The sequence below is a fragment of the Desmodus rotundus genome, chromosome 3 (assembly GCF_022682495.2).
Source record: "Desmodus rotundus isolate HL8 chromosome 3, HLdesRot8A.1, whole genome shotgun sequence".
Classification (NCBI taxonomy): domain Eukaryota; kingdom Metazoa; phylum Chordata; class Mammalia; order Chiroptera; family Phyllostomidae; genus Desmodus; species Desmodus rotundus.
Window position 1 is genome coordinate 165,419,997 of NC_071389.1, and position 16,353 is coordinate 165,436,349.

At 37.7% G+C, this 16,353-nt stretch overlaps 1 long non-coding RNA gene across 1 annotated transcript in view; it reads right to left on the reverse strand.

Moving 5' to 3' along the window:
* Positions 1–16,353, reverse strand: part of LOC128780574 (uncharacterized) — a 60,436-nt gene that overhangs the window by 39,241 nt on the left and 4,842 nt on the right. The window contains exon 2 of the long non-coding RNA XR_008426488.1: positions 4,293–4,404. This is a non-coding gene — a long non-coding RNA (uncharacterized lncRNA). The remainder of the gene's footprint in view (positions 1–4,292; positions 4,405–16,353) is intronic.

Consider the following 16,353-nt stretch of genomic DNA (forward strand, 5'->3'; position numbering starts at 1 on the left):
AACCTTTATTGCCTCTGAGGCGACAACTGAGCAATGAATTTTCTAATGAGAAGGGGCTCAGACTAGCAGTTCTTTCAGAATATCAATGCATTCGTGGCATAAAAGTGTCTCTCAAATGTGGTACAAATGGACTTGCTGTGGCTGGGGAGGGACGGAGACTGAGGGAAGTGAGGGGAAGGTGCTGCTGCCTTTGGAGATCGTTTCTGCCCAAAGGTTCTGTAGGAATTGAAACTCATACAGGGCACCGTGTTTTCTGAACTTATTGTTTGTTTTCTGAAATCTCACTCCATAGAAGACACTAATGTAACTAAGCCCTGAAACCAAAGCATAAAAAGGGAGCCCCTTCTCTGAACATTTCAAGTTTTCCTAGGTCAGGTGAAGAACATCTTGGCAAACCAGGAAAAAAAAGGGGGGAGTCATTTTTCCACAGCCTTTGCTTAAAATAAACAGCTATTTTGGGCTCTTTTGTAAGTTTTAGAAACAGAAAACATCTTATAGGCAGTATGACTTTATGCTCATATTTTTGTAGGAGAGGAGAGGGAAGCAGTTTGCCTCTGGTCACATAGCTGGTGAGTGATTAGATTAGAACTTGGTTATTATTTCATTTTTGAAACCTCTCAGTGCAGTATTCTTTTCCTTAGACTCTAAAACGGTGTATCTGCTTTCTCTTAGTATGCTTTGCCCAAGTATGGGATGAAGTCTTCTCTCAAATAAGGACAGAGTTAAAGAAAGAAGGGCTATGTAAAGGATGTTCCTCTATGCTAATGCCGTTCTTCAAATAGCAGTTTTTTCAGGGGGTGCTTTGAGACCTCTGGCAATTTTCTGCACTCCAGCAGCTGATTTGCCTCAGAGACTAATTAGGAAACAATAGAGAAAGAAGCAAGGCATTGGTTTAGGCATGTTCCCTAGTCACTCAGCCTCTGTGTGTGGGATGACATTTCCATTGGTCACTTCTGACTTCAGAAAAGATTTGAGTGTGTGTGTGTTTTATTAATTTGGACTTTTCATTCTCAGCTAGTTACCTGTGAATGCTTCTGTGGGAATTACTCCTGATCAGGATCACATCCATCGTGGGGAACCGGTCAACTACTGACACACTGTCCTCTGCACAGAGCAAAAAGGCCCTCGGGAACCCAGCTAGTGCTCCAACTTTGAGATCACTTTGCTGTTTCCCCTCCAGCCCATTTCAAGGGCAGACACCATCTAGAACCTCAAGAGGCTGGGCTGGAAAGTAAACAGCAACTTGGCTGTCAGTATCTGGGCTTGAACCTGCTTTGGCCTGGGGGCGGATAAGATGACTTCATAGGTCCCTTCCATCTCCAGTTTCTGTGAAGCATTGTTCTTGGGAACAGATGATTCAATAGGCTGATACTTATTTGTATTTGCCCACTCTGCTGTTCCTTGTATTTGTTATATTTCACTTGGTTACTCTGGGAAGAACAAATACATTATGTAAGTCCAGAGACACTCAGAGGTCAAAATCTGAAAGGGCAGAGTGTGAAGGGATGTGGTCAAGCAAGAGAGAAGGCGGCGAATAGGAAAACTGAGCTTGCAAGTGCTTTCTGGATGTTCCCTGAACAAAATCGGAGGAAAGTATCAGGAGGTGATGCCTTCCGGTGCAACGGAAAAAATATAAATATGGGACAGAAGACCTAGTTTGAACTCTTACTTACTGGCTTCTAATGATTTCAGTTTCCACACAGATTATGGATTCAGTAATAGTTACCCTGATTATTTCAAGAGAGGCAGTTTGAATATCATACGAGAGAACATGTGTCTGTGTATTGTAAGTGTAAAGTGGTATATAAATTAGGGATATTATTATTATTTAATGAAGTGATTCTTATGCTCAGAGCTAAATAGAAAAGTTCTGTGTAGAAAGAGCTATGCCAAAAACAGCTATGTGTTCTGAAAGTAATTTTGGGAGAAAGGACAAAAACTGACAATAGGAAATTAAGTTTCATCAGTGTACAGGAAGAAAGAAAAATAAAACCTCAGATGTTTTCATCTTCTGGTTTGTTCAGCCTGTAAGCCAAGGCACATTTCAGTCTGAGAAATACTAAAAATCATCATTGATTTTTTTATGATAAATGACTCCTCAAAACTTTTAAAGTAATATGCTAAATGTCATAATATTCAAAGGATCAGATTGAAATAATATAATATAATATAAGTTTTTCTGAATAGCTTCTGTGTGCAAGACCACAATCCAGCCTGAGAGGGGGTAAAAACATTCCCTGCCTTCAAGAGCTGCTATTTACAGGGGAAAAGATGAGTTCATAAATACAACCAGTGTTTCGTAGGGGTTAAAATAAGATCAAAATGATTCTCACAAAAAAAGTTTCTCTTTGTCTCTATTACCGCTCAAGTTCTGACGGGTGGGTACCCAAGAGCTATTTTTGAGTGGCCCACTCGCCAAGCCATTGGTCACCATGTTGCAAACACCATTTTTGTTCTCTCCTGTTCCAGTTCACTGTGGTAGTGCCTCTTGGCTTTATCAAAATCCACGCTAGCCCCCACTACTGCTGGCCCTCAAAGGTGCCTCCCCTGCTGGTCCCTGCTTGAGGTGCCACTGCTGGTCATGAGGGCCTCTACTAGTACAAGTGCCATTAAATAAGTCAGGCAGGTGTTTAAACAAGGTGTAGTAGGAATGCTTAGCAGGAAGCTATTGATCCTGCTCGGCGACGGGTGATGGAATACTCTTCCTGAACAAACACATTTATTTTTTAATATGAAGCATAAGTAGATGTTTGAGACAGACAGAGAGGGAAGGGCATCCCAGGATGATGGAAGTGTGTGGTCAAACCCACAGAGACGCCAAAGGTCATAATAACATCTAGTCTTAAAAAAATAAAGTAGGACCTTCTCTCAAAAGCAGCATAATAGAGTATTAAGGGCAAAAGCAAGTTAAAACAAGGGCCGATAGTCTATAAAAGAGGGGATGTGTATTTCTGCTTTTCCACCATTTCACTTTCCTACAGTAGAGTAAGAGGGAGAGTTAATAGTATTGCCCTTCCCATTAAGCAATAAAACAGGATTTGAATTAAAATCCCTCTTAGTAAAGTCAAGTCTTGAGGTAGTGAAGAGGTGTGGTGAGTTCGGGCGGGTAATGGAGCACATCATCAAAGTCCCTGGACATCTAGTCAGTACGGACTCAGAATAAGTATAATCAGCAAGTCACCCAGTACAAGCAAATATAATCTAAGCTCAGGGCCTGAGACTTTATGTTGAAGTCTCTTCATGATGGCATATGAATGTCTAACAGGAATTAGTACATTTGTTAATCTTCTAGCAAGTTTTGAGATAGTCAGACTTCCCTGTTCTTGTGATCCTAGAGAATTTCTCATTGTCATCTCTACCAGACTTATAAATTCTTGCAACTCTTCCCATGCAAGGCAAAAAGAGAATGACTATACAAATAAAAATACTGTTCAAGACATACTATGCCTGCACCAAACCGTTTCCATAGAGATGCCATCTGTTCATCCCAGTAACTCAATGATCCTGTTGTTTAAACTACAGGGACTGAGAATCTGGACAGGTTACATAAATGTCCCAAAATGACATGGTGAGAAGGTGGCAGGGCTGAAACTCAAATCCAGGTCTTCTGTCTCCAAAATCCACACTCTCCAGCGGGACATTCTCAGTCTCCTCCATTCAAGCAAGAGCAAGGTTGATCTGTGACTCGGGAGGACCTGACTAGGGGGTTATCACTGTACATCTTAGGATTGCTGTTATTACATCTTCTTTCCAATGACTTTGAATGATACACGTAGAAATTAGCTCAAAAGAACTCTGGATAATGTTATGTTAAGACATTGATCCTATCCAGGTCTATTATTTTTTTAAAAGAGAAATACATAATATTAATAATGGAATGATGGTTAATAGAAAAATGTAAAGATTTAATACGAGCAATAGAATACAAAATATGGAATGACTGATTGACACAAATTAATCTGAAAATGATCTGGGAAACCAAACATACATTGTATTACCTTTCTAAAAAACAAAGGGAAACCAAAAGAAAAAAATTAAGACAGCTTATGGCAAAGGATTGAATAGAAAGAGACAAAGAAAATGAGCTTTTATCATGTAGGGAGAAATGGTAAAGCCTTTTCTTGTTAACATATTATAGGCAGATTTCATTTACACTTAAAGATAGAAAAGTTAAAGATGTTTCAGTAAAAATACTACTAATAGATGGGAGAAACCGAAGGTAGGAATTATGGGTAAATGTTAATGGCATTTGAGTTGTTCAGTTTAGAGAAAAGAGCAATACGAGCACTTACCGTATACCTAAGTATAAAAATTGCATTTTTGTTGCCTTCTGCTTTTACAGAGAGCAGAAGGATCCGAGTTTGTTTCAGATTGGCCTCATGTTAGGCAACAAAGTTTTCTTTTCTGAAAAAAAAATGCACATAAATCAAGAGGTTTTACCAAAATCAAACTATGAGCTAAAAAGCAGGAGGAATTCCATTAATAGATTCAATTTGGAAATAAATTAAAACCCTGAATTATTCTTTTCTATGGCACTGTGAACAAACCACAGGTTCCCTCCACTCTCAACCCCCTCCCTCCAAAAAGCCTCTGTGAGTCAGGTCAAGCGATGACTACTATAAATTTTTCTAAAGCAATTAAAAGGGAACAAAATCAGAACATCAAAATATTCTCCAACCCAACCTGACCTGACATGATATTTCACTTGGTTGGAGTCCCTAATGTAAAAAAAAAAAAAATTGAGTCATACTTTTAATGCACCAGACAGCTCTTATATTTAAAAAAAAAAACCTCTATGGTGGGTGCTTTAGAAAAACAAAGACTTTTGTGAAATGAATAAGCTCTCACTGACCTGTTTTGAAACTGTTGATTTTTAGAGTCTGGTTTGCTTAAGCTACCTGCTTATCAGTAGGTCTTGATGTGGCCACACTAGGTATAGGTAAAACTAGTTCAGTCCTCGTGCCCACCACTGCATCAAGACAATGTTGATGATCATTTTCCATGGAAACTTACGCCATTTGAGTGATACGTGGCATGGATTAACTCAGAAAGAGGCGTTTAGAAAATTGGCACCTTGCTTAGACACTTTAGGACCTTCAAGAAGTCCGAGTGGGCAGGTGCCTTTTTACAGCTCCGTGTCAGCGTCCACTGGGCTCATGCTCCTCAGACCCCGCTGCTTCCCCTCCGACCACAGGAAGCCCGGCAGCCCTTCTGCGGAGCAGCCTCAGCCAGGGAGTGACGCCCGGGCTGGTTTCCCTTTACCTCTCCCCCGGGGCGGTTTTGAACACCCTAAGGAATGTGTTTCTTCAAGCTCGTGTCCCTTACTTCTCAGGGAAACAAAATAGTGCATTTATTTTTCCTAATAAAAATGAAGAGCCCTCCCGTCCATTCCTCAGTGTCTTGTTCTTGGTTTCTGTTGTCTTGAATTTGACTCCTTGACGGGGTCCTGGGGATATTAGGACCTCATTATTCTAAGTTTTGTACGTAGAGGCTAATTTAATCAACCCCCAAACAACCGCAAAAGGGTGTGTAGTTAGGAGGGTGTGGCACTGAATCAGGGATGGTTAAGTGTACCCGCTCCCCCTAAGGTGTTAAGCCAATGACCCTCATCCCCTAGAGGGGGATATGGAACAAGCAAACAATAGGATGTCCCCTTTTATCCATTTCACCCTTTCTATCTATTAGTGTAAACATAGGTCTGGATCCACAAGAAATTGGTTGAGGGCTGGGAGGGGATTGGCTACTCAGATGTAGATTAGGCAGGAAACATAAGACCAGGTGAAGAAGTGGAATCTGGGAACATTTCTGATCCTGAAAAAATGGGGAGCTTTTCTATAAAAGAGCAGGCAGACACACATGGAAAAGACATCAAATTTTACTGCCTGATAAATTATATTCAAATTACTTATGACAAAGAGACTTTCACTCCAAAACAAGCTGTCTGATCTTAGGCAAGTTATTTAACTTCTTCCATAATATATTCCCTTCCTACAATCAGGAATTATCTTTATACAATAGGATTATTTGGGGGATTAAATTAAAGTATAGAAATTGGCAGATGCAGTACTTAATGTGTAAGAAACTAAGAGAATATTAGTTCTCTTCCTTTCTTCGAACCTAACATTTAAAACACACAAGTGTGGAGGAATGACTGTATCACCCGCTTACTGAGGGTCATTGAATGACTGTTAAACTCTAGGTGCTTTATATATTTTGCGGGCATTGTATAATTTAACTCTTCCAATGATCCTGTCAGGTAAATGCTATCACCCTCTTTTTATAGATAAATTAATTAGGACACAGAAAAAGTAAGTAACTTCCCTAAAATCTAACAACTGACAAATGGTAAACAAGATTTGAATCCACACATTATGACTCAAAAATACTGTACTCTATTTTTCCCCCTGAGCCTGCTAACCAAGTGTGCACAATTATGTTTAGGGAAAAGATCCGTAGCTCTAATTCAGATTTTATCATGAAGAAAGAGTATTTTTTACTCAATGATTGAGAAGATTAATTTTATTTTCTGAGTTACCTTAAGAAACCTTGAGATTTCTGGGTAATCTAAAAAACATCTGGTCATTTCCTCTGTGACTATCCTGACAGTTAACAGTAATATTCTCTTGTGTCTGATGTTTTTCATTCAACAGTATGTTTATGAAGTTCATTTAAGCTGTGCATGCAACTGTAGTTCATTTGTTTCAATGATGAATAGACTCCCTGGGAGGAATATACCATAGCTGGACATTTGGGCAGTCGTCAGTTGGAGCTCTGATGAATAATGCTGCCACGGATATTCTTGTGCCTTTCTTTGGGGGCACATGTGCTTGCATTTCTGTTGGAGTAGAATTATTGCTGTGTAAGATGTGTATGTTTAGCTGTAGAAGATACTACCAGTTTTGCAAGGTGGTGTATGTATGCTTTACAGTTCCACAAGCAATGACCTCCAGTTGTTCCACATCCTCATCAACCATTGTTATTGTTAAGCCTTTTCATTTTAGCCTTCCTGGCAAGTGTGTAATGCTATTGCATTGTGATTTTAATCTGCATTTCCCTGATGACAATGAAGGTGAGCATATTTGAATATGCTTATTGGTCATTTGTATATTCTCTTTTGTGAAGTATCATTTTGGTCATTTTTCTATCACATGGACCATCTTATTGATTTGTAGGACTTCTCTATGTATTCTGGGTATAAGCCCTTTGTTAGTTTTAAAGGTTATAATTATCTTCCTTTCTGTGGCTTGCATTTCTCACTCTTAATGATGTCTTTTGAGGAATATAAGTTTTTAAAGTCAATATAGCCCAATTTATTAATTTTTTCCTTTAAGAATAATGCTCTTTGTGTTTGTGTTAAGAAATCTTTTCCTTCCTTAGATGATGCATATACTCTTTTATATTATATTTTAGAACTTTATTATTTTTTGCCTTTCACATTTAGATCTACAATCTATCTGAAATAGATACTTGCATGTAATTTGAGGTAGGAGTGGTTCATTTTGTCCATATGTATATCCAGTTGTCCCAATACTACTTATTAAGGCATGGTCACATGTGAAGCTGGCATACAGGTGTGTATGTGTGTATGTACATGTGCTGCCCCGCCTCATTTCCTGTTTCTTAGGGCCAGGAGATAGATTGCATCAGAAGCCACAAACCTGGGTTTTAGTTCTGCTTTTCCCACTGAGCTGCCGAGGGCAGTGGGCAAGTCACTTACCTATCCAGACCCCGGGGAGTTGGATAGTGGAGGTCCATGTTCTCCCACGCCCCCACCCTGGCCCCCTCCAACAGCCCATGGATCTGTGGCTTAGCCGTAGAACAGACCATTTATGACTGAACTCTATTTTCTGTGACCTTGAGAGCCCGGAGCTGGTAGAGCCATTAGGGGCTCATCGGGAAGAGAGATTATTTAGCTGAGACCAAGATGACGGCCCACCTCAGGGATCTCTCTCCTAAGAATCTACAAGGGAAAGTAGTTCTTAAGAACAGAATGGAGTTGATTTTCACAGGCAAGTTACCAGAAAGGAGAATTTCCTACATCCTATGTGAACTGCTGTTGAAGGTACACCGTTCCGTTCTAGGAATCTAAAGCACCCATCACACATGCTGGGTGTGGACAGATCTTGCTTTCTGATCTCCAACTAAGAACTTCCATTCATTTCAGTGCTCAATGAACTTGCATATTTTCCCATTACCCTTTTCATAAAAAAGTAATTTTTTAAGTGGAATTGCTTTTTCTCCTTGAACTCTTTACCGAGGTTGATTCAATATCCATCTAGGAGTGGCTCCTAATTGATCATTAACCTATTAGTGGAAGCAATAAAAAACACTGAAAGGCAAAGGCTATTGAAAGCAGAAGTGTTTCTGCAAAACCCCCCCGGGTTGGGAGGTGGGAGACTGGTGGATCTGACAGAAGCTCTGTTGCTCTTTTCAGACTAACAGGTTTTTGGCAAGAGGTTTTTGTTAGCAGCAGTTAATCAGCGAATCCCATTACTTAATGAGGTTATCACTCTTAGCAAAAGCTGCAAATTACAGTTTCTTTTTCTCCAGGCTGAAGATAACATCCTTAAAATTTTGCATTTACAAGTAGTGTCTCCTTAGCAGAAAATGGAGTAAACAGAAGCACACTGAAAATGCCATTTGTGTGCAGTTCAGGTTGCTGTTTTCGATCCCCCAAATCTGCAGTCCGGTTAGCCTGCCATCTGCGTCCCGCCCTCCCCTGCCCCATCGCGTGGTGCTGGTGTGGGGGGTGGCAGGAGGAAGAGGCAGGAAAACGTTCCTTTGTTCATCACCAGCTGCCATGGTTGTTTAGTGCTACCTTCGTCTTCCATCTAGAGTCACCATATGGGAGGCTGGGATACACTCTATGTTATTTCCATAGATCTGCCAGTCCTTAAGCCAACATCACTCTGTCTTAATTACTGCCATTTTATAGTGTCTTTTAAAAAATTTAATCTTCATTGTACTTTTTCCATTACCATTTAGTCCCCTTATACCACTGTCACCCCAGCAATCACCCACTGCTGTCCACGTCCATGAGTCCTTTCTCCCTTTTGCTCAATCCCTCCACCCCCTTGACCCACCCCCCACAGGCTGTCATCCTGCTCTCTATCTATAGTCTGTCCCCATTTTCCTTGTTAGTTCATTAGATTCCACATATGAGTGAAATCATATGCTATTTGTCATTCTCTGACTGGCTTATTTCACTTAGCATAATGCTCTCTAGGTCCATCCATGCTGTCACAAAAGGTAAAACTTTCCACTTTTTTACAGCCAAGTAGTATTCCATTATGTGAATGTCCCATAGTTATTTTATTCACTCATCTACTGATGGACACTTGGGTTGCTTCCGTATCTTGGCAATTATAAATAATGCTGCAATGAACATAGGGGTGCTTATGTTCTTTCAAATTAGTGTTTTGGGTTCCTTCAGATATAGTCCCAGATGTGGGATCACTGGGTCAAAAGCAGATCCATTTTTAATATTTTGAGGTGTCTCCATACTCTTTCCACAGTGGCTGCACCAGTCTGTATTCCTACCGACAGTGCAAAAGTGTTCCCCTTTCCCCACATCCTCACCAGCACTTGTTGTTTGTTTACCTATCAATTATGCCATTCTGACAGGTGTGAGATGATATCTCGTTGTGGTTTTAATTTGCATTTCTCTGATGATTAGTGACATTGAGCATCTTTTCATACGTCTATTGGCCATCTGTATGTCCTCTTTGGAGAAGCGTCTATTCAGGTCCTTGGCCCATTTTTCAATTGAGTTGGGTTTTCTTTTTTGGTGTTGAGTTGTGTCAGTTCTTTATAAATTTTGGATATTAACCCCTTATCAGATATATTGGTGAATATGTTCTCCCATTCTGTGGTTGTATTTTTTATTTTGTTGATGGTTTCCTTTGCTGTGCAAAAACTTTTTAGTTTGATGTAGTCTCATTTGTTTATTTTTCCTTTTGTTTCCCTTGCCTGGTGGGATATAACTGATAAAATAGTGCTACGAGCAATGTCCAAGATTTTGCTACCTATGCTGTCTTCTAGGATTTATATAGTTTCAGGTCTAACATTTAAGTCTTTGATTGATTTTAAATTTAATCTTATATGTGGTGTAAAAAGGAGGTCTAGTTTCATTTTTCTGCAAGTATCTGTCCAATTTTCCCAACATCATTTATTGAGTAAACTATCTTTAACCCATTGTATGTGCTTCATTCCTGTCAAATATTAATTTACTGTAAAGGTGTGGGTCTATTTTGGGGGTTTTTATTCTGTTCCATTGATCTATGTGTCTGTTTTTATAATAGTACCATACTGTTTTGATTACTATGGCCTTACAGTATAGTTTGATATTAGGTAGTATGATTTCTCCAACTCTGTTCTTCTTTCTCAGGATTGATGTTGCTATTCAGGGCCTTTTGTGGTTCCATATAAATTTTTGAAATATTTGTTTTAGTTCTGTGAAATACATCATTGCAATCTTGATAGGAATTGCATTGAATCTATAGATTGCTTTGGGAAGTCTGGGACATTTTAGTGATGTTAATTCTTCCTATCCATGAACATTGTATATGCTCCCACCTATTTGTATCTTCTATTTCTTTCTTCAGTGTCTTATAATTTTCTTTTTATATCTTTGGTTAGGTTTATTCCTAGGTATTTATTCTATAGCAATTGTGAATGTGATTGTTTTCCTAATTCCCCTTTCTGTTAGTTCATTATTGGCATAAAAAAATGCAACTGATTTCTGGATATTAATTTGTATCCTGCTACTTTGCTGAATTCATTTATCAATACTAATAGTTTTTTGGTGGAATCTTTGGGGTTCTCTGTGTATATTATCATGTCATCCGCAAAATGACACTTTTATTTTTCCTTCCCAATTTGGATGTTTAATAAAAAACATCTTGTTTCTTCATCTTGTCTGATTGCTGAGGCTAGGACTTCCAGCACTACGTTGAATAAGAGAGGTTAAAGTGGGCATCCCTATCTTGTTCTCGATCTTATGGGAATGCTTGTAGTTTTTGCCCGTTGAGTATGATGCTGGCAGTGGGTTTATCATACATGGCCTTTATTATATTTAGATATTTTCCCTCTATTCCCACTTTGCTGAGAGTTTTTATCATAAATGATTGCAGGAATTTATCAAATGCTTTTTTGCATCTACTGATATGATCATGTGGTTTTTATCCTTCATTTCATTCATGTGGTGAATCACATTTATTGATTTGCACATGTTGTACCAACCTTGCATTCCCAGAATAAATCCCACTTGATCATGGTGTATGGTCTTTTTGATGCATTGTGTATTCGCTTTGCTAATATTCTGTTAAGGATTTATACTGTCTTGATAGCGGATATCTGGGAGAGCAAATCCTCTCATCTGGTTTTCCTTCAAATAGCCCTCTGGAAGCCTTGGCTTTCTTAATCTTTTGATATAAAGATCAGCTTTACAAGGTCCACCAAAGTTATCCAAAGCCCCCTCCTAAACTTTAGGGTTTGAGGGGGGAAGTTGCATTAAATCTTAAAGATCAAATTGGGGAGAATTGGCATCTTAACAATATTAATTCTTCTATTCCATAAACATGATATATCCATCTATTTATTTACTTAGGTTTTCTTTTTTCTTATGCAATATATTTAATAAATTTCTGTGTAGAAGTTGTACAAGGCTTTCTTTATATTTATTCCTAGAAATTTTATAATTTGATACTACTGAATATGACATCTTTAAAAATTTAACTTCCCTTTTTGTTAGTTGCAATTAAACACAATGCAAGTGATATTTTGCATATTGATTTTTATCTAGCAATTAAAAAAAAGTTACTTGTTATTCTGGTTTTTCTATACAATCACATCATCTGTAAAAGTTCAGAATTTGGTGTCTTCCTTTCAATACCTCTTACTTATTTTTCCTACAGAACTCACATTTCTAGTGCTTGCATTATGATTTTGAGTAGAAGTGACATTAGTGGGCATCTTATTCTTGTTTCTGACCTCAAAGGGAAAGCCTTCAAAATTTATTATCATAAAGTCAGACATCTGGTGAAGTTTCTTTTTGTGGATACAGGCTCTTTATTATATTAAGAAAGTTTCTTTGTATTCACAGATCACTAGGTTTTTTATAAGTATAAATGAAATCATTTCAAATTTTTTTCTGCAAATATTGAGGTAACCATATCATTTTTCTCCATGATTTTCTTAATGTGGTGAAGTACATTAATTGACTGTCTAATGTTACACCAACTTTGCTTTCCTGGTCTAAACCCAAATTGGGCATGTGATGTATTGAATATTAACTTGGCATGCCTCGCTACTACAGTGTTTAAGAATGTTGCTTCTATGTCGTTGAGTTAGATGCATCTGTAATTTTCCCCTCATAATTTCTTTCAATTTTTATTATCAAGGTTATACTGGCTTCAAAAAAATAAGAATGGGAAGCTATCCCACTATATTTTTGTAAGTATTTTGTGTAAATATGGCACTATTCCTTTCTGACTATTTGCTAAAATTCATGCTAACTTCTCTCTACCTGGAGTTTTCTTTAGGTACAGATATTTATTTAGTTTTTTTGGTTTCATAATTATAGTATTGTTTACATTTTTATTCCTTCTATCATCTTTGTTAGCTGTATATTTTTAAGTAAGGTTTTCTTAAATTTGTTCATGTTAATTACAAGCTTATTTCCTTCACTTTGTTCATGATTATAATGATCATGCAATTTATAATCCTACTGGAACACTCTTGAGAGTGAGAGGGGTACTGCAAGTAACTGAAGTTGTGTAATTTTAGAAGTGTTTTTTTATGGACTTAAGATTGACTTTGTTATTTCAGTATACTTATAAAATGGTTTTACTGAAAGTCTATTTTTAAGAGAGAAAAGCTTTTCCATAAGATATAAATAGTATATCTATTTTTATTAACACAAAAAACTTTTTTATATGGAATAACTCTACTTGTAAAATGACCTAAAATATTTGTCATTAGTTAATCCTCATGTTACTCAATAAGCTTTTTGGCCATATTTGTCACTAATCTTACTGGATCACTGATATTTCCTGAAGAATATATTTTCCAATACTATAATATTTTTAAGTTTTCATATACAGTAATACCTTGTTTAATGATGGGGATATGTTCTGAGAACTGCATTGTTAGGTGATTTTGTTGTGCGAACATCACAGTGCACTTAAACACACCTAGATGGCCCAGCCCACCACACTCCTGGGCTGTGTGGTCCAGCCCAGGGCTCCCAGGCTGTAAGTCTGTACAGCATGGTACTGTACTGAATACTGCAGGCAATTGTAACACAATGATAAATGTTTGTGTATTTCAACATAGAAAAGTTATAGTCAAATTGCAATATAAGAGATGCAAAATGATGCTCCTGCATAGGGCACTTATCACTAACGGAGCTTGCAGGACTCCATCGAGGTGCATTAGTGGATGAGCGGCGACTGAGTGTGAAGGCCAAGGACATTGCTGTGCCCTACTGTATAGTATATAAACACAGTCCCACATGCCACCCCTCTGCTTCCTTCCAACAGGGTCAGAAATAGAACATAGAAGTTGTCAATGCTACTCCATAAACAGGAATGTGGGTTGGATCGAGTGGAAGTATGGAGGAGAAAGTAGCCAGGGAAGGTGTAGAGCTCCGTAATAGTGACTGTCAGCAGGGATGGAAAAGCGGCCTGAGGATCAGTAGAATAAGAAATAAAGATGGAGAGATAAAGGAACAGAGGGGATTGTCGTGACCATATGGTTTTGGCTTTTGCATGTTGTAGCAGTAGGAACTCTGTTTGTTCATTTTTTTAAAAAAGAAGGCATTTTACATGGAGGATTCAATATTTTGACTTTGGAAATTTGATTTTTTTTTCCATTGAACCCATCTGGCACAGAGAGCTCTCTATGTCATTGAACTGATGAAAGAAATTAAACGTATCTATGCTTTACATCATTAGAACCTGAAAATGTTTCCGAAGGACAGGGACAGGCTGGCTCCACACTACCACAAAGAGCTTTTACTAAAGTGACAGCGACACAGTGCTTGTTAAGGAATCTCCGGGGGACCTCTGCCATGTAAGGATCGTGGGTCCTCAACAAAACATGTACACCAGTGTCTTCTGAAGACTGCCAAGCTGGGTCTGGGAGGGCTGTAGCCCCGTCTGAACATACAGCACTAGAGAGACAGGCTCCTCTGTGTTGAAATAAGTCGATGGCTGACTTCCTGGGATGTAATCTGTGCACTCAAAAGTGAGGTGCTGTGACTGAGGGGGAATCTGTTTCTGAGCCCCATGGATATTGCTCCCCTCAGAGAAACATACAATTCCTCTTGAACCACGTACCGTTCCATTTCTTATAGGAAACCCAGCTCCATTATAATCTTAAGAGACCACCATTGTACATGTGGTTCTTCATTGAACAAAACCTTGTTATGTGGAGCATGATTATACTTGCCTGCAGTGTTTTCAAAACTGAATGGTATCTTTCTAAATTTGAAATAGTTGACAATTTCAATTGCCTTTTCTCTATAGATCAAAATATTTTTAATTGAGAGCATACTACAGGTGTTGAGGTACCTCAAAGCTCATAGTAGTTTCCTGGAATAAATTTTATTATTTATTTCATAATGAAATTTATAAATATTTTAGTCCAAATATTTTCACAGGTTCTGTCTTTTTGCTTCAATTCAGAGTACATTTCTTTGAAAAATATTTTTGCAAGGCAAAATTCATCAGACAAGTTGTCCACGGTTATGATTCTTTTGAGAATTCACTAAATTTATATGCTGTAAGATTGTGGGGCTTTTCAATTTCATTGCACTCCCGTTCAGAATATAAATTTATCCAATTAGAAAGGAGAGCTCCATCAAAAGACTTTTATGACAAGCTCAAATATCACAAATCTCAATTACAGTGTTTTAATGTTAAATCTTGGACAGCATTTGAATTTTCATAGCTTATTTCTCTAGTTCCTCCTTATTTTTAAAGTGATATATTTATATTTCTGAGGGCTTTGTTACTTAATTGCGATTGGTAACTACAAGAGTTGAAGTTTTATGTTCCATTTTGTTGAATATTTTCATTAAAGATTTCCACCTGATTTTGGGAAAAACGAAACGGAATCTTAGTGGTTTTGTTCATGAAGAACTTCAAAAGTATTGCAGGACATTGAGGTTGAGTTACTAAGGAGTTTCTGAAAGCCTTGAATATGTCTAAAAGCTGATAGTGGATGGCAAAGACGGAACGTGCTTTCTGCTACGTTAATTTAATAACAAGTTTGTCACAAATTTTGTGTAGTTCATTCTCAAAATGCAAATATATCTGTAAGTACTGAAAACAAGCACTGTTAGTTATAGTATCTTATTTGGGTATAATTATGAATTATGTGTATACCACAGGCAGTGATTAAATAAGACTCAAGTTTGAAGTTTAATAAGATAATTGACTTATATTGGTGTCATGCTTTACCAAAACTTGTATTTTTTATCAAAAAGCCAAATAATTTTGTCTTCCTTGTTGCATTTCTGAACATGACTTACAATAGTATTCACAAAAATGTGCTATTTTGACTTTCAAGAGAATAAGCCCCTACACATTTGACTCTGTGTAAGCAACAAAATATTATTGGATTACGGAACTAACTTTCTGTTTGTAGCATCCCTGGTGACACTGGTATGAAACCAGCGTTCACGTGTTCAGGGAGTTAGTGATCTAATGGAGCCAATGCATTCCTAGCTGTCACTTCCTTTTCATGCGTGTGCAAGAAGCCTCATATTAACAGATGAGTGAAATTAATTTAGAGCAGTCATTTGAACCAGATGAAAAGCTATCTTCATAGAATGATAGATAAATACACCTTCTGAGGCTGCTTTCGTTAGAAGTCGGCTTCAAGAATAGTCTCCTCAAAATGACTATAATTTTGAAATAGAACGCTAATACGTTAGCTAGCAGACGTGTATCTTCTGTCCTTTTTGTGTGAGCAGTCAGAAATGGCATTGTGGCTCCCACGATGACTGGTAAATGTAAGCTAATGTTTTGTGTAAGTAATGTTTATGAGCAACATGCTTGAGAGACTAAAATTAAGTACATTTTTTAAACCAAATATATATTTTAAATATAAAAGCATTTAACAGAAAATAAAAAAGCATTACCTAAGAGTAAAAAAGAAATATTTAGTTATAGATTTTACTTCACTTAATAAATGACAAAAGCACTGTAGCAAGAGAGTTTAAAATTCTGAAGTCTATCCACTTTATAGCTGGACCACACAGCTGTTTTCCCACATAAATTTCTCATTTGAACTGTAATTTTTCACTTTTCTCTCAGACTAGGCTGCTGGCAGCCTGGATGGTTCATG